This window comes from Oculina patagonica, chromosome 11, assembly GCF_052425735.1.
Source record: "Oculina patagonica isolate OP01 chromosome 11, crgOcupat, whole genome shotgun sequence".
Taxonomy (NCBI): domain Eukaryota; kingdom Metazoa; phylum Cnidaria; class Anthozoa; order Scleractinia; family Oculinidae; genus Oculina; species Oculina patagonica.
The window spans coordinates 5,197,341-5,220,623 of NC_135768.1; positions in this window are offsets into that span (position 1 = coordinate 5,197,341).

The following is a 23,283-nucleotide window of genomic DNA, read 5'->3' on the forward strand; positions in this document are numbered from 1 at the left end:
AAAAAAGCTATGCATTCCATTTACGGGTAACTTTATTCTCTCGATCCTTCCTTCCCACATGCCTTTTTTTCTCCCTCCCTCCCTCCCTTCCTGTCCTCCTTCCTTCCTTTTCTTATCCTTCCTTCTTTCCTTCCTTCCTTCCTTCCCTCCTTCCTTCCTTCCTTCCTTCCTTCATTCATTCATTCATTCCTTTCCCGGTATTTTTCGTCCCTTCTTCTCTTTCTTCCTTATATAATTCATTTATAGCGTTTTGAAATTCAACTTATCTGAATAATATCAGCACTATACAAGTTTGTATTTATATCCTCCCGTTCCTCCCTCTCTCATTCCTTCTTCTCATCTTCCCTTCCTTCCTAACTATCTTTTCCCTTCCATTCTTCCTTCCGTCGTTTCTACATCCTATCTCCACCCTTCCTACCTCCCTATCTAAACTGCTCCTCTCGTCTTCAAGGCTCTAAAACGACCAAGTACGTAATTACATTACAGATCTGATCAAACAAAATCCTGCAACGCCTGTTACCAAAATCTTCTACATGTACTAAGACCAGGGAAATCTAATCAGTGATATCAAGGAGTAATCGATGGGCAATGAGTTGATAAGTCGTTAATAATTGCCGTTGATCAATTATTAATCGATGACTAATCGATAGGCCACAAAATGTTCACTCAATAATAAATCATCCATTGGATTGATTAGTCATTACAAGAGGCCAAACTTCAAAAGGCCAAACTTCAAAAGGCCAAACTTCAAAAGGCCAAACTTCAAATAACAGCGGGAAATTTCCATTTCTCAGTGGAACCAACGACAGCTTGTTAAACATAGTAGTGTTTGGTCAATGATAACAAAGGGAGAAGAAAGTAATAATCTTAAAAAAAAAGCTAATGATGGGTTCCAGTGAAGATTTTAAATGCAGTTAGTTTTGCTGCTCATATAATAAGCAAGCACGAATTTTCTTTGACAGTTGTTTCAATTTAACATAGCCAAAGAAACGCCGCATGCTTTAGCGGACCTCGACGGCACAGAACAGTAGCTCTGCTCTTGTTACTAACAACGTAAAATTACCAAATTCTGCATATTGTAGAAGTTAACTGCAATAATCAGTCTTTCATGTTAAGTACTATGTTAGGTAAACTATAAATTCATAAATTATAAGGTTTTGCCCTCGGTGTAGCTACAAAAACATCCTTTGCTGCAGTTTCAAATTAACAGCATTGATGTGTTTTCTAGAACGGGGTATCGTTTATTATGTAAATTCTTTCCTAAACGGCGTGCTACAATGGAACCCCTTTTAATACGGACACCTCAAAACAAAGTCACGGATACATGTTTTATGATCTTTTATCGACAACAAGACGAAGGCAAACGTTTGTACGGCGACAAAACGTTGTTTAATTATACTGTAACTGTAACAAATGCAAACTGTGAATTCTCTGACTAAAATAAATAGTTTTTACGAAAGCACTTCTATCTAGTAAAAGTTCGAACTAAACTCAACGGTAGAATTATTTGAAAATGTCCTACTCTCACTGTATACAAGAAATAAAAACGCATTTCAACATCAACAGAAAATTTCCTTTAAAGATTCCATTGTAACTGAAACTCTGACCGTGACCGTTCTTAAACTCTAAAACTCTTTATAAAAAATTGGGTATCTTTTCTTTGCACGGAAGCTTTAAGCTTGCGACACAATCAGCCGGACTGGAGTTTTGACAAAACCTTTGTAAGGCTATTTGCTGTTTCCGTTAAATTTTCACTGTTAAGGTGTTCTGTTGTTTCGGACTCTTCTTCATTTGACAGTGAGTACAGGTGAGGCACCGAAACTGTACGTCAGCAAACTTTTTTGGCCAGTAATGACGCCCGCGTAGTTTTGCATGTTTTGTTTATTCCCAAGTGTCCAGCTAATAGTCGCCGTGGTCATCTACTAAGATTTCATGCCTCAGTGGTGTGGGAACAACTAGTTGGGAACGGATTTTTGGGAGTCGCCTTCCATTTGGTACCAGAGGTGTCAAAGAAGACCGTCAGATTCCAGATAGTAGTTATCAATGGAGTGCATAATGGGTCTGGCGGCGGATTGTCGGAAGGTAATTGTTTGGTCTCCGGATAGTGTATAATTTCGGCCAGGGTGGGGTCAAATTAATCGTTAAAATTAAATAAATAAAATAAATATCTTAATTGACCACTCTCCGAATGGGGCTTTTCAGGGCCAATGTAAACTAATTAACTCTGAAACAAATATTGTAAATGAACATAACATGATTAAGAATCCCAACTAGCAGGAGGCAGACCAGTTGGCTATTTACAAGCGTTGCCGAGGAGTTGAATTCGGAGCTACCGAAACAACACCAGCTAGTGGTCAGAACGGGACTTGAACCCGCGACCTCCGGATTTCAAGTCCGGCGCTCTACCCACTCGGCCATGCTGCCTCCCTTCTTAATCGTTGTCAATTTTTCACCTGGCTTGTCAATAGCTGCAACTAGTGGCTGGTATGGACTTCTCCACGAGAGTGCATCTGCGTTTCCATTTGTTTTACCAGAGCAGTGCTGGATGGTGAATTCATGCTGCTTCAACAGCAGTGCCCATCGTGCTTAACGACCTATGTCAACCAGCGAACGGAAATATGAACTGTGAATACGGTAAATTTCCGACCATAATTATAGGTAGGATTGGAAATGACGTACCCGTCTACAACTCCCAATGCTTCACGCTCGGTCACACTATATTATATTGGCGCTCAGCAGGATTTAATTTTCTGCCTACAAATGCAAAGACGACTTCCGGGCCATTTTGTTTCTGTCTCAAGACCATCTCCAAAGCATTGTCACTGGCATCAGTGGCGAGGATAAAGGGAAGTTTGAAGTCTGGATAGGCCAGGATAGGGGCTTCTGTGAAACTTTCTTTAATGTGTTGAGAGCAGTTTGGCGAATCTCTGCGCAAATAAACTTGGCGTCTTTTTTTCTCAGGTCGTGCAAAGAGCTGGCAATCTGTGCAAATACCTTAACAAACTTTCCATAATAGTTGGTAAGGCTCATTAATGCTCTCACAACTTTGACTGTTTTAGGAACAGGTACTCCTGAACAGCCTTAATCTCTGTGTCTGGCTGGATACCTTCACTGGTAATCACGTGACCAAGGTAATTGACCTGTCTTTTGCCAAAATGGCACTTGCTTGGCTTGAGTCTTAGGCCGGCTTCACAGAACCAGATGCTCGTCAAACGTACGAGAGTACACCAGATAAGTAAAGATAGATTAAAGATAAATTAAAGCAATTTTGCCAAGTCAGGCCCCGAAGGACACATTCCATCAATCTCTGGAAGGTTCCTGGGGCATTTAAAATCCCGAAAGGCATTGTGGTAAATTTCTATAAACCTGCATGGGTAATGAATGCTCTCTTCTCACGGGATTCGGGTTCCAACACAACCTGCCAGTATCCTGATAACAGGTCGCTGCTGATGCAGTATTTATTTGTCCCCTTCTAAGGCTTCTAGACTTTCTGAGATCAATGGAAGAGGATTAAATTCCTTCTTGGTTACTTAGTTCAAGCCTTGAAAATCGCAGCAAAATCTTGAGGAGCCATCTGGCTTTGGAAAGAGGACGGACCACAGGACTTGCCCAAGGTGAGTTCGACGGCTGTATGACGTTGCGATCCAACATGTCATTAATATGCTTCTCTATAGTTTCCTTCTGGGCATGTGGAAAACGTTAGGGGTGTGAACGTAGCGGTGGGAGGTAACCGGTCTCGATATGGAGCTGTACTAAATTGGTACGACCCAACTCATCTGGTGTCACAGCAAAGATGTCCCTGTATTCGGTAAGAAACTACTGTGGGCGATTCTGCTCATCAGGCGCTATTACGGAGGTCTGCAGGTCTACAGGTACTGTGTCAGTTTCATCTTTGGCGGGTGGGGTGTGATGAGCTGTTCCTACAGGGTATAACAATCTGGATTACCATCAGCCTCTGAGAATGTACCCAAAGTTGCTCCCTTATAAAGGGTTACTGGCTTACTTGTTGGGTTGATAAAGTGAAAAGGGACAGGTACACCGTTAGGGAGACAAACCAATGCGGCTGCTCCTTGTAGCTGGTAACTTTCGGCTAGGGTCGAGGCAGAATCGGTCAATCCAACAGTACCAGGGAGGGAATCTTCTGTCAGTTTGGCTGGAATAATCGTTTCACATCTTGGTAGGATGGTATAAGTGGCAGGCGCCACAACTGTCACTAGGTCTTCTGAGAAGGTAACTGGATATTAATCCTTTAACTGAAGTGTATTGGTAGCAAAGCCAATGTCTGCATAATTGTCGCGAAAACATCGCGACCTAAGACACCTAGATAAGTCACACCTTCGATGTCCTTGAATTCACATGGGTAGTTCCCTCCTGCAATGTTAATGGTTGTACGAAATATTCCACGGACGGCTAAATCCTCTCCACTTACTGTTTTCAATACCCTAGGTGAATTTGGATTGAGGGATGGAAGCTGTCCATTGTTTAATTCTTGTAAATATTGGGCATCCATCACAGACACGGCAGCCCCAGTATCATCAACCTTGCTCTCAGAGGGCCCCATGGCAACATTTCCTTTGAGTTCTTCAGTGCTTATAAATTGTTTTTCAGGGTCTACGTCTGGTTTCGCGACCGGAAAAGCAGCTGGTCCTCTCAAAGTTGTATTCTGGTTCTTGGATGCGTTTCATTAAACCAGATTGTCCTTCCTTTTCATGCTCCGAATACGCTGCAATTTTATTCTCCTTGCAATTGATGGGTTGTGACTGGTACCTGGTACTGCTGGTACCTGGTTAGCAGGTGCAATGGCTTCAAGAATCTTTGCTAAAGGGTTACTATCCCTGTGTTGAGTCGCTCTCGTTGAAAGAGCATCGAACTTTTTGCCCGCTTCTACTGCTTCTGTTAAGGTCTTTGGTTTTGCCCTTTACGCTTCTTTCTGATACTCAGGCTGCAGGCGTTCTATGAAATGGTACACCCGTGACTGTTTTAACGTTTCTTCCTTGTTCACTTTAGAGACTATATCGCTGACATAATCTGCCAGGGCTTCTTCGTCTTTATCTCAGCGTCGATTTATCGATTGTCGTTGCCCTCTTTCACGATTTCGACGTGAATAACAGCTCTTTAATGCCTATCCAGGCCTGCTGTTAAAGTGGTTTTGACTTTCAGCAACTCTTCACTTTTGTCGCGATCATAGCCATAAACTTGTTAATATTAATGTACCTTTGTCAGGAAAGGCTGTGTTAGTTTTTCCACAGTTCTCTGAAATCCTTGCAATAATTCTCTGTCCATTTTTCGCAATTCTCCTTTAGCGTTATCACTCAAATTACTAACACTGTGTGGTTATTTCGATTCTGTGGAATAAAACTTACTGCGCTGATCAAAGTCATCAGTTGAAATTTCTTTTACGCGCGTGATATCTGCCTGTATTGGCAGGTGAATTTCTAACAGGTACATTTTGACCACCTGTATTCACTGAAATCGTTACGGTCACCAGACCTTGTGTTTTCTGATGTTTTTAAAACACCTGTTACAAAGGCATTTTCCGTAAAATCGCCCGTCTCTCTCTTTTTTTCTAATGATTTTTCTTGAATTTTTTTTTTTGCTAAAAAGTTATTCTAGATCCCCCGTGTCCTGAACTAATCCAATAGGTGTACTACCACGTTAAACTGGGCTATCTGGGCACAATACTCGAGCCAGTCGTTTTTACTTGTACTGTCACTTTCACTGCGTTCGACCCTGATGTCTAACGGGTCCAAATCTGTCTTATTTGGGCTGTCAGCGTCCTCAGTACGGAACGCCTACAGCAGAAATCGACCATAGACAAATAGTACTCAGTGCTTGGCTCCAACAGTAAAACTTTATTTGATCGGGATACCTCAGAGATATCACCAAAACTTAACCACAGAATACTTAACACAGGACTTGTATCTGTATCAAAAATAGCGGAAATTACACAGCTGATTACGAAGTCTAAGTTAACATTACCTTATCAGATAAAAAGTATCAGAAGAACTTTGATTGGAAGAAACGGAATTCACGCTCTACAAAATTAAAGCAGGTAGATATCATTTAATGAGCAGGTTATAATTACGCTTTAACGCTGACGACAGGTAGTTGCTACGATTCACTGGACTGAAAATTAATTTATATTTCTTTATTTTTTTACAGCATTTGGGTCACTGGGAATGCAAATTACAGCAAAATAAACAATACAGGCATTTGGAAAATCGGGAAACTATATCCTGAGAAATAGCATTTGGGCGAAATTTTGGTTAGAAAATAAGATATATACCCCCCTCCCCCCTCTTAAGTTGTCTCTTTATGAGCTGAAAGCAATTCTTTTAGCCACGAAGTCCCTTCTTAATTATTTACAAAAGGTGGCCGAAAATGGATTCTAAATATGTGAACCTGTAGCTGTCCAGTTTGCTAGGGTGGTACCATTCAGAGCAAACTTATTGAAAGCTTACAAGGAATGGCTAATTTCTACACAACCTTTGATGATTGGTCATTTGTAAGCAGGTAATACTTTTAAAAAGACGTAATCTTCTTACATCATTTATTCTCAATTTCGTGGCTGTGTAAATTGAGATCTCTTCTGACTCTTCGCCATTTCAACCAAGAAAAGACTCTGAAGACATCATGGATGAACGCAGTTTCTTAGTACTGGTGGGCCTCATCTTTTTTTCCCGTCCAAGTCTTTGTGAGGGTAAGAAAATAAATGTAAAATTACCGTTGAAAGAGTAAGAGTTATAGCAAATTTTTAAAGTGCTTTTTTGTATATACACATAAGTACAGCTGGCCTTGTTTGTGTTCGACTAGCTTTGACTTTGCACTATAAGTTGTTTATTGGCAATATTTTTTCCGATTAATAAAACCATTTCGCCAAACTGGGTTGGTTATGACTAATTTAAGAAGAGCACAAAAATTCTAGGCCGATTATTGAAACCAAATCTAAGTTCAACCTCGTTTGTGGTGAAATTTTTGTTAACACAGAACGCTTGCATCAACCACGAGAATCGAAATAGTGACAAATGACGGAGGAGCATTAAAAATTTAAACTTTTAGACGGAGGCTTATTAGTGGCAGATGGACTCAATAAACCGTTTAAGGTTACTGTCAACAAAATAGGGTGCCTTCCGCGAAAATCTTACTACGCACGCTACTTAAATAGAAACCACAAAAAACTTTTTATCAAGGAAAAGCTAATAAAATATAGAATGCGAAAACACGACTCTATTTAACCATTTTTGTTTTGGTAAGCACGCGCATGCCTTTAAACGCAAAATGGATGGTGTTTGTTTCACTGAATTACCAGACTATGTGTTACCGCCGGAATGCAATGGACTATATCACTCAGGAGATAATGTGATAACGAAGTGTGTAAAGCTTTTTCGATATTTCTATTGGTTTCTTGAGAAAATCCACTTTGAAGTTGCACAAGAGAGAATTTTCCCGTTGTCAATATTTTGCGGAACGTCATGAGAAAAATATTTCGAATTTCGTGAAAGCTTCACGCACTTTAGTGGGTTAAGGTTACCGCATACCTTCAGGGCTGTCTCACTTCAAAACACTTATAGCGCGTCCGGATTAAATTGTAAAAACCTAAAACCCTATATCAAATTAAAGCTCATAGAACTGGCTATCTAATGAATGATGAATTTTTCACGAGGTCTAAATACGAAAGTCGGAATTGTCTTTTGAAAGCTTTAACTTACAACGAATTTTAAATTTCGCTAATTTGATTTGTTCGAGGGGTTCCACTCCCAAAGTGCTAAAAAAAACGTATCGGTGTTTTGTCGTATTCAATTACATTAAAAAATTACAGAGCATTTAAGAAGAAGGGCTAAAGAACATGGATTGATCGTACAGAAAAGCCTCTCAACGCAAAAGTTTTTAGACATAAAGCAATCGCCGACACGTTTTTGTTGCTGACATATTGAAGTTATTCCTCTGAAAATTTGAAGTCAATTGAAAAAAATCCCTTGGAATTTTAGCTCTTTAAAGTGTTCCTATCAAGCGAAAAATACAATTCGAGAAAATAGCGTTTAAAAAAATATCTCCCTTCGCAAACAAACACCGCCCACAAACTGCTCGCACACACTTTCTCAGGAGACCGGGCCAATAGACCAATTCGGCTAACGTATTTACATCGTTGTTGCCATCCAATTCAGATCATGTGATGATTCCTTTGGGAGGTTACAATTGTTCTGTTCGTTCATACTCCCATGCGCTCAGTTACGTGTGACAAATTGCACAATTGTAACCTCCCAAAGGAATCATCACATGGTTTGAATTGGATGACAACAACGATGTAAACACGTTAGCCGAATTTGTCTATCAGTGCTTCGTTTGTTTTTGTCTGGTCACCTCCCGGGGGAAATGTTCACGCATTCGATAAGCCTCGAATTTCTACTGGAAGTGCAGAGACGAAATTCGTGGGTGGAATTCGCTTTTATCAGCGACCGAATACAAACCCCTGACTAAAAGTTCAAACGTTTTCATCGAGTATCGCTTTGGGTGTTTTATTCCCGACCGACAAAGCTTAGACGGTTGTGTGATAATTGCATGCGAGTCTGCGGATGTCGCAAAAGATGTCAAGTGTACTCTGCGGTTGAATCATTCCAATTATATAAGCTTTATAACACTTTTAGCGGGACTAAAAAGTTGAGTTGAAAAAATTTGTTTTTTGTCGATAACAAGCGTGCGTTTCAAGTTTTTCCAATGTTTGTTTTTTTGAAAATTGGATATAAACTAAAAATCTTTCATTCGGCTTGAAAACAAATTTTAGAAAAAAACACCCCTTGATACGGTTACCTTAATATCTCATGAACATTGTGGCCAAGCTTCGTCAAAATCTAAGAAACCTACGTACCCTATATATTCATTTGAACAGAGGCAACTCGCACAAAAGCAAAAATAGAGTTTTTAGCATCCAAAGAATTTCACACCTCATTTTTGCACCTCAATTTAGCGGGTGTCTATGCGGTCATGCTGTCGACCAATGAAATTCAAGATAGAACCTCTGGCGAGCCTTGTGACAAACAAGTCTTGAAATTCCCGGAAAACGTCATTTCGCGATTTCGCAACTTTACGGGGAGAATATTTATTTATGCTGGGAAAATCGACGCTTGCAGCGAAAAAATAATCGGTTAATCGAATCAGCAGAAAAATGGCGAAATGAGGGACATAACAAGGAAAGACTAGTGAAAGCGAGAGCGGAATTGACACAAAGCACCCGTTGACTGGGTTGAATTGGTTGCGGCTATAAACGGGATCGAGTATAAACCTTTTCTGTGCATCCTTCACTCTAGTTGCGAAGATTTTCTTGTTTTCAATTTGCACTGATTTCTTCAGAGGTCGATGACTGGATGAGCGCAAGGACTTTTTGTTTCGCTTTGTCGACTGAACGCAGGGTGAACGGCGGGTTGTTTCCTTCACATTCTTGGCCCGGGATTTTAGCTTTTCTTCGAGGCAATATTTCTCTTTTCACGCCGTTGTGGAGAGTAACGCCAGCATTTCCTCTTAAATATGTGTACCTTATGCAAGACGATTTTTCTTCAACTTACGATATTTCCTTAGTAATTACAGATTTCCGATGACGTTTTGCAAGCGAAATTGAAAGACAGGCTGCTGGACGGCAAACTGGGATTATTGGATTATGGCACCTTTCGCTATTCATTACAAGTTCGCCAAAAACTCTCTCTTTGAGATATCTCGCGTTCTTTTCAAGATTTCGAAACTATTTTTTCGTCAAATGAAACGTTAATGCTTTCTCTGACAAAAGAGCAAAAAATCGCAATTTTGAAAATTTTGACCGGATTTTGTTAACAGTAACCTTAACGCCAATTTCATGTAAATTACAAACAAACATTGCTAAAATTTCCATGCAATCATCTGTAATAAACCCAGATAGAAACAGCACTTTATACCTAAAATGCCACGTACCTCTATTACAGTCGTGATGAACAGGTTTTTGTTGCCAGAGTAAAAAAAAATAGACCGGTAGACCCATTTTTGTAGCTTTGATGAGGTGTTTTAGACAATCCCTAACGGAATCTAAGGCTAAGAAATAGCAAAAAGCGTTAAACGAAAAATTAAGAGCAAAACATTTTACTGGAGCTATAGCATGTCTATTCTTGCAAATTAAACCTTCCTTTTCTTTGTTTAGCTGACCTTGAAGGAGCTACGTCACGGGGATTTCACAGATTTTTGGTCTTAATTATATAGCTGTCAGTAAATCCTATATTGTCAGCGCAGCTATTTTTCCTTAATTTCTGAGAACTGTCCAATTTGGGATTAACTTTCGATAGTTTCAATTAGGACTTTCAGGTAAAATGCACAAGCTGTCCAATTTAAGAAAAATTGGACAGTTTTGTCAACATGTAACAGATATGAGCCAATTAGCACAAAGCATATCGTCAGCCCTGTCAACTTGTTGCATTGTTAGTCGACAATGGCGGAGTTTTATCAGCAATTTGCAACGCTTTTTCCTTCCTTTTGAGCTTTTCAACAATAGTAACGAAAATGAGAAATTTTTTACATTGTCAGAAGGGGAGCTAGCTGTATTAAGAAGCAAAAACCACGACAAAAACACCTCCAATAGTACAAACCTTGGCTGAACGTAACTGCAGCGAAGCGAAGCAAGAAAACTTGAAGATATCGCTCGTCATGAGCTAGATGCAATTCTTTGTTGTTTTTTGCTAAATTCGAAAACAAAAAGACGGCGATGAATACAAACGAGATAGTGGTAAGGAGGATGTCAGAATCAAGAATTTCTCAAGTTTGTTCCGACACTGTTTACGACTGTCATCGATTGATGCAGTGTTTCACTCACTTTGTAGCAAGCTTCGCAAACTCAGGTGAATAATACTGCACTGTTTTGTTAATTTTAATTTGTGAAGACAATGCTTTGAGCAAGTTGCATATGCTGTGTTATGCTTATTAATACTGAAGACTTTTCCTGTTTCGGACATAAGTTTATTTTGAAATTATTTACGCTGGATTGACTGACTACAAGCTATATAATTCATATGTAATTGGACTACATGCTTGTCCAATTTGAAGATAATTAGATTAAAAAAAATTCCTCTGACAGCCAAATTGCCCTCGGAATTTTTTTCATCAAATTATTTCCAAATTGCACAGCATGTAGTCCAATTACATATAATAACTGACGTGAAATTCGTGGTGGGTAGCTTAACCCATGAAAACATTATATTTGTGCATCTAAAGGAGATTAGTCCAGTCCCTCAACTTTCCCTTCCGCGCGCCTTTTATAGGGGTTGAACCCAGGCATGCGAAGAGAGAGTCCCGGATAACTTGCATGCGCATGCTCAGAACGAACCAGTCAGAAAAGAGGAGAGTGGCGTCACTTGCTTGAGACGCGCGCACTTGGTTAAAAATGCTTACTCAAATGACGAATTCAACTACGCGACCAAGCGCGAATTAATGCAAGAAAATATTTGCTAAGTTGCATCGAAAACCAATAAAATAAACAGCTTGTGTTTTGGTCGTTAGCTTTAGGTAGATGTCCAGCAAGCTAAAAAAAATAAAATTAGGTGATCTTGTTTTAGTATACGGTCGCGTAATTTAACTGCGCGCGTGCGTTTTCAAAAGTGCTGCCAAATATGGTCTTTCCCTGATTTAGGGGGAAAAACTGGTGCTTGCGCATGCAAGTTATCCTGGACTCTTTCTTCGCGCACCTGGGTTCAACCCCTATAAAGGAAGATATAACCTTAATTTGTGGATAGAAATTTAGCTATGGCTATAAATATCGACTTCTTTAAACAAGTTGTAACGTGAAGACTTCATTTCTTAACTTGTAATTCATTTCCATCCGGGCAATCCGCAGCCAAAGATACTTGTTAACAGTTTCAGTGCTCTAATATAACAAGTTTTGATAAAAATAGACCATTATTTTGTGGTCTAATGCATCACAAATATAAAGTTTGCGTGTTCGAAAAGATGTTAAAATCCATGAGAAAGCTTCTTTGAGAATAAGGCACTTGCAACGGTGATCAAAACGATCGATATGTAGTTGCCATGTAATATATCAAACGCGAGTTACATAGGGAACAATCTTCGAGTGTTCAAATCGATATCGAACGAGTGAGTACAGCGAACGAATGAGATTTGAACACGAGAAGATTAATTTCATATCTCCAAGCAACCATGTATTATTCTGTTTATTATAAAAACTTACTTATAACGAGGTTTTTGACGATTTTCAAAAAATTTCAAAATGTTGTCCGAAGGTCGTACGAATATTTCCGAACATTTTCCTAAGTTTACCAAACGTTACCGAGAAAGATCCGAAGATGTTTCGACTTAATATCGATAAAATTTGGCTTATTGAGCATTGACTCATTTGTAGCAAATCGATAAAAATGATATCACACATGTGTGGATATCATTTTTATCCACACGTGTGATACCATTTTTAACGATTTGCTACCCCTCGCTATACCACTGCATTAAATACAATAAAGTTTTAATTTAAATTAACGCATTTCCAAACAGAGAATTCAGTACAGGTTTTAAATGGATGTGCAAATGTGATTCTGGGTGATGCAAATAGTACAGATCTGCATATTCCGGCACAGGAGTGGTACGATGTTCCGTCCATTATTGTGAAAGGAAAAGGTAAGTTGTTGAACTCATATGGGAGGAGGTAATAAGGAGGCTCGATGTAGTTTCTTTAGCCCTAGAGTGGTCACTTTGAAAATGAAAATTATCTAGAAAGCCAATTTTCGATTTTTGCCAAAAAAAACATAATGATCAAATAAGACCAAAGTCTTCTGTTTTTTACTCGTTACTTTGTCACAAAGGCTTCTATAGCAACGATTTTCGTTTTCTTTTATTTTCAAACAAGCATAATTTTCTCCAAATCTAGATTGGCTCTTGGTAATTATTTTTTGATATGTTAAATATTAGTCGATTGAATAACTGTTGACAAAGTTTTAAAAAAAATTGTAGGAGCGTTTTCAAGTAAGACTGTTTCAAACTATACTCAGCAGGAGCTGGAGCAACTTTTTCCGTTCTACCAACTTTTTGAATTCTATGCAAGTTCTAGGGCAAAGATTTAAGAAGATTTTCCAATTGTTGAAGGATTCGAAGGCCATATGAACATTTCCGATTATTTTTCGAACTTTTCCGAAGAAAAACGAAGTTTCCCGAAGACTTCCAAGGAACCACACTCAGTTGACATGGCGAGAGAATAGCGAGACCTCTCATGACATATTTATAACACGTAACACTCATTTCATGTTTAATTATATAGCTGTCAGTAAATTCTATATTGTCAGCGCAGTTATTTTTCCTTAATTTCTGAGAACTGTCCAATTTGGGATTAAATTTGGATAGTTTCAATTAGGACTTTCAGGTAAAATGCACAAGCTGTCCAATTTAAGAAAAATTGGACAGTTTTGTCTCTGCCAATCAAATCGAAGAAAAAACAACATGTGACGGAGATTAGCCAATTAGCACAAAGCATAGCGTCAGCCATGTAAACTTCTCGCATTGTTAGTCGACAATGGCGGAATTTTGTAAGGGAAGTTTGCTACGTTTTTCCATTCCTTTTGAGCTTTTCAGCAATAGTGACAACAAAGAGAAATTTTCTGCGTTGTCAGAAGAGGAGCTAGCTACACTAAGAAGCAAAAACCAAAAACTTGGGTGAACGTAAGTGCAGCGAAGCGAAGCAAGAAATCTGTCAGATATTCATGGCCATGAGCTAGATGCAATTCTTTGTCGTTTTTTGCTGAAATTCGAAAAGAAAAGACGGCGATGAAGTACGAACGAGATAGTGAAAGGAGTATGTCAGATTCAAGAAGTTGTAAAGCTCTTCGGACACTTTGTTTACGACTTTCATCGATTAAAATGCAGTGTATTCACTCACTTTGTAGCAAGCTTCGCAAACTCAGGTGAATAAAATTGCACTGTTTTGTTTAAGTTTTACAGTTTGTGAAGACAATGTTTTGAGTGAGTTGCATGTGCTGTGTTATGCCTACTATTGTTGAATGCTTTTCCTGTTCTGGACATAAGTTTATTGTTTACGCTGGATTGACTGACTACAAGCTATATAATTAATATGTAACCGGACTACATGCTTGTCCAATTTGGAAATAATTAGATTCAAAAAATTCCTCTGACAGCCAAATTGGACTCGGCCTACGGCCTCGTCCAATTTTGGCTGCCCTCGGAATTTTTTTCATCAAATTATTTCCAAATTGGACAGCATGTAGTCCAATTACGTATACAAATACTAGTCTACTGACTACCTTAAAGGGGCTATGTCACGGGCAACTCATAATTGTTGCTCATAATTCGTCTTCCTTGTATATTTTGAGGGTTTTGTCTATCTGTTGGTGTTTTTCTATCTTGGATGTTTATTATCGTGAGGTTTCCCTCGATTTAAAAGCCATCAGAAAAATGACTTCAAATACCGTGACATTGCCCCTTTAATTAAGGTACTTGAAATTAACGTGACTTAAATTAACGCAAATTGAAGGGAAAATTAACATTTCAAAATGAAGGAAATGAACACGACGAACACTAGGCGTATAATCCTAATTATAGAGGTAAAGCGAAGGAATCTGACGAGCGTTCTTCACAGTTTCAGTGATACCGGAAGATTTTCCAACCTGATGAAATAAGGCCTTATCGTCCTCTTCTTAGGAGTCAACAATTCTGACTCTGACTGTATCGAGAAATTGGGGTCAAAATAATAGAAATTAAGGTCATAGAAATTAACGCTTCACCTTAAAATTAACGGAAATTAACGCAAAAAAATTAACGCGACTTAAATTAATTTCATGTAGCCTTAATTTCCTATAATAAGGTAGACAGCGCTGCAGTAAGCCTAAAAAGTACTGCCATTAGCCTAAATGCCCAACTAGCACTCAGGTTATCCTAAATAACACTCCTGTTTGCCATAATAGCACTCCGGTTTGCCTACATTAGCTTGGGTTACTTGTATTGCGGTTTACTTTTATAAAAAGGTTAGGATTTCTATTTAAAAAATTCGGATTCTAGTAGCTGGTCGTTGGTGGCCTAGTGGATATCATTTCGCTCGGCATGCCGACGACCCGGGTTTAAATCCTCTAAAGGAGGCTCGATGTAGTTTTTTTAACTCCAAGGGTGGTCGTTTTGAAAATGAAAATTATCATGGAAGCCAAATTTCGATTTTTGCCAAAATACACCATAATGATCAAATATGACCAAAGTTTAATTTTTTACCGGTTACTTAATCACAAAGGATACCATAGCAACGATTGTCGTTTTCTTTTGTTTTCAAACAAGCTTGAATTTCTCGAAATCTAGATTACCTCTTGGTATTCATTTTCTGATATGTTAAAGTTCAGTAGATCGACTAACTGCTGACGAAATTTTAGAAAAATCTGTAAGAGCGTTTTCAGGTAAATAAAGAATGAAGTTTTCAGAAAAATCCCGTTTTCATGTTAAATAGGCGCTTTTAAATTGTTTTGTTGTATTTGAACGAAGTTATTTAAAACTAAATATAAATACTTCCACCATCAAAGAACTATAACTAAGAGCGAGACAGTTTTTACTTCAATTTTTTTAAATATATTGACTGCCGATTGTATGAAACTTCAGAAAATTGCCGAAAAAACTCATTCTTGATTTACTCTAAAACGCTCTTACAGATTTTTCTAAAATTTTGTCTACATGTAGTAAATCCACTATACTTAGTAAATAAACCTCTTCAGGCGGCTGGTATATTGGAGGATAATGCCCGAGGCTGAAAGATTGTCGTGAAAATGAACAGTTGGCCGAGAAGCGAAGCTTCGAGGGCAACTGTAAAATTTTGAGGACAGTCTTTTAGCCAAGGGCATTATCCTCTAATATACCAGTAAGCCAGAAAGGGGTTTATTTATTTTATAACCCTCCGATTAATTTCTACAACGCGCTTTATCGCCAGTAAATTTATAGGAAAAACCCACGCAATAAACCTGGTTGAAACAAATGTAAGTTGATTGTTTTACGTGATTATTTTAACTCTGTGATTTCATCTAAAGTTAGGGTGCCTTTATTCGTTTGTTTTGTGCTTGCCTACAAAATCGGGCGACGGATATCAAATCGAACGGGGTATATTCGCTGATACCCGTCGTCCGATTTTGTACCACGTGATTTCTTTTGTCCAATGAGCGCGCGCAAAAATAAATGGGTGTGTTACAATTAAAAATATCGAAAAATGAATACCAAGAGTCAATCTAGATTTCGAGAAAATCAAGCTTTTTTGAAAACAAAAGAAAATGACAATCGTTGCTATGGTAACTCCGTGACTGTGTGTCCAGTAAAAAATTAAACTTTGGTCATATTTGATCATAATGGTGTATTTTGGCAAAAATCGAACATGGGCTTCCTAGATGATTTTCGTTTTTAAAATGACCACCCTAGGGCTAAAGAAACTACATCGAGCCTCCTTAAAAGTGGATTTCCACTGTCGCGTTTTTGTTGACGCACGTTAACGTACGTAAAAATTGTAAACGTATGTAAAAGTGAAATTTTACGCGCGCAATTACGTGCGTCGAATTTACGTTGTCCAATTTCCAATGCCACGTTTTCTTTCCTGGTAATTACGTACGTTACACGCACATATACGCACGTAGCGATCGCGGCTGTCTGTGGTTAAGCAGCGATTTACCCAATCATACTTTTCGATTTTGTCACATGACACCACTTACCATATGGAAAACCATTTTTTTTAATCGCCGTCGATTTACATGGGAAAACATTCAGATGTAGAAACACTTCTCATCGAGAAAGTCTGAACATTTCCAGCAATAATCTATAGAACTGACTACTGAACCAAATTACACGAACGCAGTATTGAAAAGAAAGCCTGGCGATCCGGAAAGGTCGTCTTAAATCTTTTTTTCCTTGATGGTGTCTTTCAGAAGTATTTATAAAATGCCTCTTGGTCATATTCATGCATTTCTTTTACTAGCGTGTGGCACAAAGTGTTTTTATGGCAGCAATGCTGGAAGAGTCAAACAACAAGATATTTGCATAAAAATGTTAATAATTTTTTTCCCCAAAGGAAAAACAATTTATTTTTTCACTCCTCCAATATGGCAACCCATAATACACTCTATTCACCAACTTGATAATTCAAGATGGCGGGCATTTACGTACGTTCAACGCACGTAGAAAAGAAATGCTTTTTATTACTTTTTACGAGATAGTGGAAATTTGCCTACGTATCTTTTTTTGCGCACGTTTTACGTACGTAAATATTTACGCGTCAGTGGAAATCCACATTAAGCCCTGGCACTTGCGCTAAGTGGCCAAACGGACACGCAAGTTTAGTCGCAAGTGCACGCAAGTTTGCAAAAAGCCATTTAAAATGCTACGAGGTGCAATTACGTACTTGAAGTAAACTGCAGAAAATGCGTTGACTTGCGTTGGGTGGCCAAATGGTGAAAATATTACGTTTATGTAAGTGCAAATCTGATCTCGACCAAAGTGAACGCAGGCCAACGCAAGTGTTCGCAAGTTAACGCAAGTGCACGTAAGTCCTGGCCAAACGAAGACGCAAGTAGACGCAAGTTTTTTCGACTTGCGTCTATAGCTACTTGCATTGCCGCTTGGTCAAGGCTTAGTCTCAATTTTTTTTAACTAAACATTTTTACCTTGTGTATGGAAAAATAAGAAGTCTCACCACATCAACTGAACGTTGGATGACACTCCTTGGTTCTTGAGCTAATATTTGGGGGTCTAACGGAATGCGCGCGTTTGATTTTGCTCAGGGCTTTATGTCTTAAAAACAACAAATACAATACTGTTCTATTTTGCTTAAGTGCTAACAAATCACAAATAAAACTCGGGTGTGGGATATTCATTTTTCCATAAACCTGAAACGTAAACCTACATAAACCTATTAGCATCTATGTTGTGGTCCAATTTAACCTTTGGTACAATTTGGTATTTTCTTTTGTTTTCTATATTCGATTCATTATCTCACATTACCATACATAAGCAAAAAGGAAAATACCGAATTGTACTAATTAAGGGTGAACTTTAACCCACCATCTTCAACAGAAACCAAAATTATTATTTATATTTTAGACTACTATCAAGCTTTGGGACGTAATATTTATCTTGACAGCGGATTAAAGGATTACCTCGAACAAAATCTTGGCCTTCATTTTTTAAAATCTATTCAATCAAAGTTAACGATGGATGTCCCCCGGCCAAAAGTGGATATTTTTGCAGACACAGTTTATGTTGAGGTAAATGCATGGCTTTTTATGTTTCTTTTTTACTTAAAGAACCATTCCGCATAATACATCACGTGTTTAGTAATGTCAGTTTATTTTGGTTATTTGACTGTCATCAAGAAATTTATGATGAATTTATATTTTACTTTTTAAGCAAGCTCAATGAGATTTACAAGTAATTTATACATTTTAGTAAGTCAAATGCATTCTATTTTAAAATTAATTACTACTTATTAATTGTACTTAATTTCTCATTTTAAAACATGTGCTCTCATATATTTATTTTAAAGCGCCATTGAGCTCTTGCTAAATTCTTCTACTGTTCTTCTTTGAATTTTAATTCTTATTCTTAAATATGATTATTAGCATCAGTTGCAAGGCATAAGTGATTATTATAATTATCATGATTACTAAAATTTAAATGGCAAGCTCGAGGTTTATATAGGCTAATGGCTGTATAGGGGCGAAGCCCCGAGCCAGGGAGCGAAAAAGGAAGGGCGGCGAAACGCGCTCAGAGCTCTTGAGCGATATGTGATGCGGAGGCGGACTGGGTCGAGCGCGCTCAACGGCAGCAAAGTGAAAAATATGGCGGCGAGTGAAATTCGATGGTTGGTGGAGAAAAGTGATTTTTAAGCGGAATTGAAACAGCAACATATTTCCACAAAATTCTTTTGGGTAACGAAAAGTTGCCCAGACTTTTAGAAGTTAGAAAGTGCTCGATTCTGTGAACACAGTGTTGCATTATCACAAATAAAACCAACTTGCTCGAAAAATCTTTTACCTTTTCTTTTGACGCTAGCAATCAAGCACTTATTACAAAAGCGATATGCTCAGTTTCAAGGCAAAATATAGAGTATGTATTGCCCTTTCATCTGTGTAAATTTCATTTTAAACTGTTTTGAATTTTTTGAGTAAGAGGTTTTTAAAGTTTATATTTTTTTGTGTACTTTTTTTTACTATTCTTTCCCTATCTTTTTAGCAGACCTCGCAGCACCCATCTGATTGTGGAGACACACAAAATAATGATTTTTCTACATATCCTGATTAATTTTGTTAAGTTTTACATAGTCAAAATATAATCTTTGCCAATGTAATGAGGCAGTTCTTTTGTGACTACAACTGTCACCTATTTTCAAAGTAATGCAAGTCTGACTGATGATAAGGGCTATGTGACTGTTGGGAAATTTAGAACGAAATACTGATTCATAAATATTTTTTAGCGAAAACTTATTAAATAAAGCAGTCATAATAACGCATTAACTGTTTTCACTGAGAAGAGTCTAAGAAATGCAGTCATGGAAGAAAAATGATTTTGAAAACAAATTTGACTTCAGCTGCAATTTTCTCTAAAATTACTGAGCACTTTAGGGTGTAATCCATCTGGGTACTTGGGATTTCAAGTGACGGGGATGATCAAATGGGGGCAAAAATCAAGACCCAAAAAAAAACCCTAGGGCTTCCACCAAAACCCAAACAAATCCCTTAACCAAAAATTAACCCCCAAGGAATCAACAACAAACACGTTTGTTGTTGCTTTATTTGCGGAACTACGCAGCTAAAACACTACCACAAATCTTAAGATCATCTCAAATACTCAAAAAAATGATGAATTAATGCAAGATTGATCGGACAACTAAAAATGCTAAATAAATTTCATTCAGTCTTTTTAGCTGTCCAATCAGCCTTGCATTTGGTTTATCGTTTTACTTTATATTGCTGATCCTGATCTAGGCCAAGATCCGGCTTCACTTCGCTGCTGTTTGTACAATACACGGATCCAGAGTTTCAGAGTTCCGGTCTAAATTCAAAAGAAAAGTGAGCACTCATTAATTCAGGCTATTGTGTTTTGCGATGTTAAACAATGGTCTGACTTAATGAGTGCTCACTTTTTCTTTGAATTTGGACCGGAAGTCTGAAACTCTGGATCCGTGTATTGGTCCTTTCATTATTTTGGTACCTTACTCAAAAAATTGCTAAAAGGTTAGTAAGAGTACCCTGATCGTACACTCAGACCTCTAACTTAAAAAGTTCAAGAAAGTTCAAAATGAAAATTACACAGATGAAAGAGGAATACATACTGTATTTATCGCTTTCAAACTGAGTCATCACTGACCATATCTTCTACGTAATTGGTGCTTGATTGCTAGAGAAGTTAAAAGGCCTTTCGAGCAATTTGGTTTTATTTGTGATTATGCAACTCTGTGTTCACAGAATCAAGCACTTTCTAACTTCTGAAAGTCGAGAAAACTTATCATTATTCCATTCCCTAAAGCCTTTCGTGGAAATCTGTTGCTGTTTCCGCGTTACAAATACTTTTCTTCACCAACCATCGAATCTCACTCGCCGTTTTTTTTTTATTTCGCTGCCGTGGAGTGCGTTAGACCAAATCCGCCTCCGCATCACACATCCCTCAAGAGCTCTGAGCCCGTTTCGCCGCCCTTTCTTATACTGAGAGTGCATGAGCCGTCTAATTGATTAAGCATAACCCAGATACCGATCTATTCAACAAAAAGCTCAGTGAAAGTGATTCATTAATAGTTTTGATTAGTGATATCAGTAATTTTACTTGCGAGTGCTCCCGGGGTTACTTACTTCTTACTTAGGCCCATCGCTCCAGGTGGAGCATAGGCCATTGACAACAGCTCGCCAGCGAGCTCGACCTTGGACTTTTCGCACAGCTTCCTGCCAGGTGAAACCCATTAACTTTAGCTCAGCATCCGTGTCGCGTCGCCAGCTGTTTTGGGGGCGACCTCTCCTTCTCCCCTTTCTTGGGGGTTCCAAGTCCAAGCTCCCGGGATACTCTATCGAAAATAAATCGCGCTTGCATAGCCAATCAGATTACGAGTCTGCTACACAGTTGATCACTGGGCAATAATTATTATGGTTATTATGACAATTATGACCATTATGTCAATTATTTGTACTAGTATTATTTTGAATATTAATATAGGTGTTAGTGCCCATCAGTGTCTTAGTATTAGTATAAAATTCATTTACCTTAATATTTTGCAGGACAATGTTGAACTTCAGGGAATCAAAACTGTCAAAATATACGCTCGGAAGATTATTGCGTCTGGCAGAGGTATGATCAACTTCACTGCACCGAACTGGATACAGAATTATAGAAAAAGAAACACAACATTCGAAATAAACGGAGAAGACGGCAAACACGGCATTGGAGGGCCTACCGGTGTGTGAAAATTTCAAATTCGTATTTAAAACAGGCTTTGTTGTTTTGTTGTTGTTGTTGTTGTTTTCTGTTTTGCGACCGAGATAGCATTTATCGACCCCTCTGCTTCCCAAACGTATCTGCAAGAACATTGCTTAGTGCTCTACGCGGCAAATCAGTAGATGCTTGTTTTAAATTAAGCTAATTGATCGTTAGATTTTAAGGATGAACTGGTTATAAAATAACGTTTATTTTTTAAAGCTATATTTGTTTTTAACTGAAAAAGCAAAACACGCGCTATTTCGACAGCTTTAAATCTTCTAAAATTACGAAAGAAAGAACAACATGGAGAGGAGCCACACAACATCGAGAAGAATTTTAAGATTTAAGGAAGTGCCAAAGCAAGCTTGACTGTTTGATTTATGAAATGCTTTTTATTAGACTTCTGAAACCGAAACTTAACAAACAGAGTGACTCGCTCCGCGCGAAATTATTTGTTTAGATATTTTTAGGTATTTTAATGTTCTTATTCTCGTCGTCTTATTCGCTTACTATGCATGCCATTCGCACAAAGCAATTTTTTAGCCATTTTTAGCCTTTTTATTCTTATTGTCTATTGTTTGTATGTACATCTAACTTGATTTATAAAAAGGTGGCTATTCGGGATTTTAAGGAAATGAGTGTTTTTTTTTTTTTTTTTTTTCAAGGACATGGAGGATTATTTGGCTTATTTTCAATGGAATGATGCCCTGTTTGATGTAGTGATTTCAATTTTATATTGTTTGGTTTTTCTCGCCCCCCCCCCTACCCTCCCTCCCTCCCTCCATTTACCTTTGGTTAGTTTACCCCAGTCTCCAACTCGTTGTGTCTAGCGGACTTCAATACTTTTGAATTCTAGGCGCGCGCGCTGACTCGGATAACAGAAGTGTTCTAGCTTTCTATTTTGCTGTCTAAAGGAAGTTTGCCGGAGGACATCATTAAGTCCCGTGAAGGTGAAAGTCTTACGATTTGCAAGTTATGCGTCGGCTGTTATCCTACCTCAAACCGAGCTTTAGGCGGTTAAACACAGAAAACCGGTCTGCTCGTTTTGCCAGGTACAGATAATGTTGAGCTTGCTTTAGACAGCAAAGGTCTTTAGCCACATCAATTAGGACTCAGAACTAGACTATAGGGCTGATTTGAAGGCGGTCATAACGATATTTGGCTTGAACTTTACCGTGGCTAAAGACTTTGTTTTTTACTGTTGAAGTTTGGGGAGCGGGCGTTACGCGCTCGACGAGATTCAAATACATCCGGGACATTGTCGGTTATCTCTAAAAGAAACATGTCGGAGTGGATAGCCAAGGAATCGCTTCAAGCGCTGATGTGAGTACATAGTTTTCTTGTTTCCTCAATTTTAGGCGTCCTCCGCTTAGCCAACACTCGTAGTTCTCTGTGATTCGCTAGTGGGAGGCAATGCGATCGTGTGCATTTCCGGCCGCGACAATGGAGTTGACAATTGAGATAACACATGCTCGCTTCCTCAGATATTTCGCCTGATTTGCTTAAAGTTGAATCGAATGTCGATGTAGAATGCTTTAGTTCAGTTTATTTGAGACGTGCATGCTTTAAGAAAGCTACAGTTCAGCGCTCCGCCGAGTGTTTTCTTATGTCTATCTTGGTGTTAATTTTGACTCACATTTCAAGTTGTAAACACTCTTAATTAAATTGATAGAATTCTTGATTTAAACAAAATGCCGTATATGCAGTCTTTTTGGTTCAAAAACACATAAACTAGAGTACTTTACGTTAAACTTGAGCTAAAATTAGCCCTCATTCAGCGTTCGTTACAGAAATATGCCTTGTGAACTACGGTGTCGTGTCAAAATTCGGGAGACACCT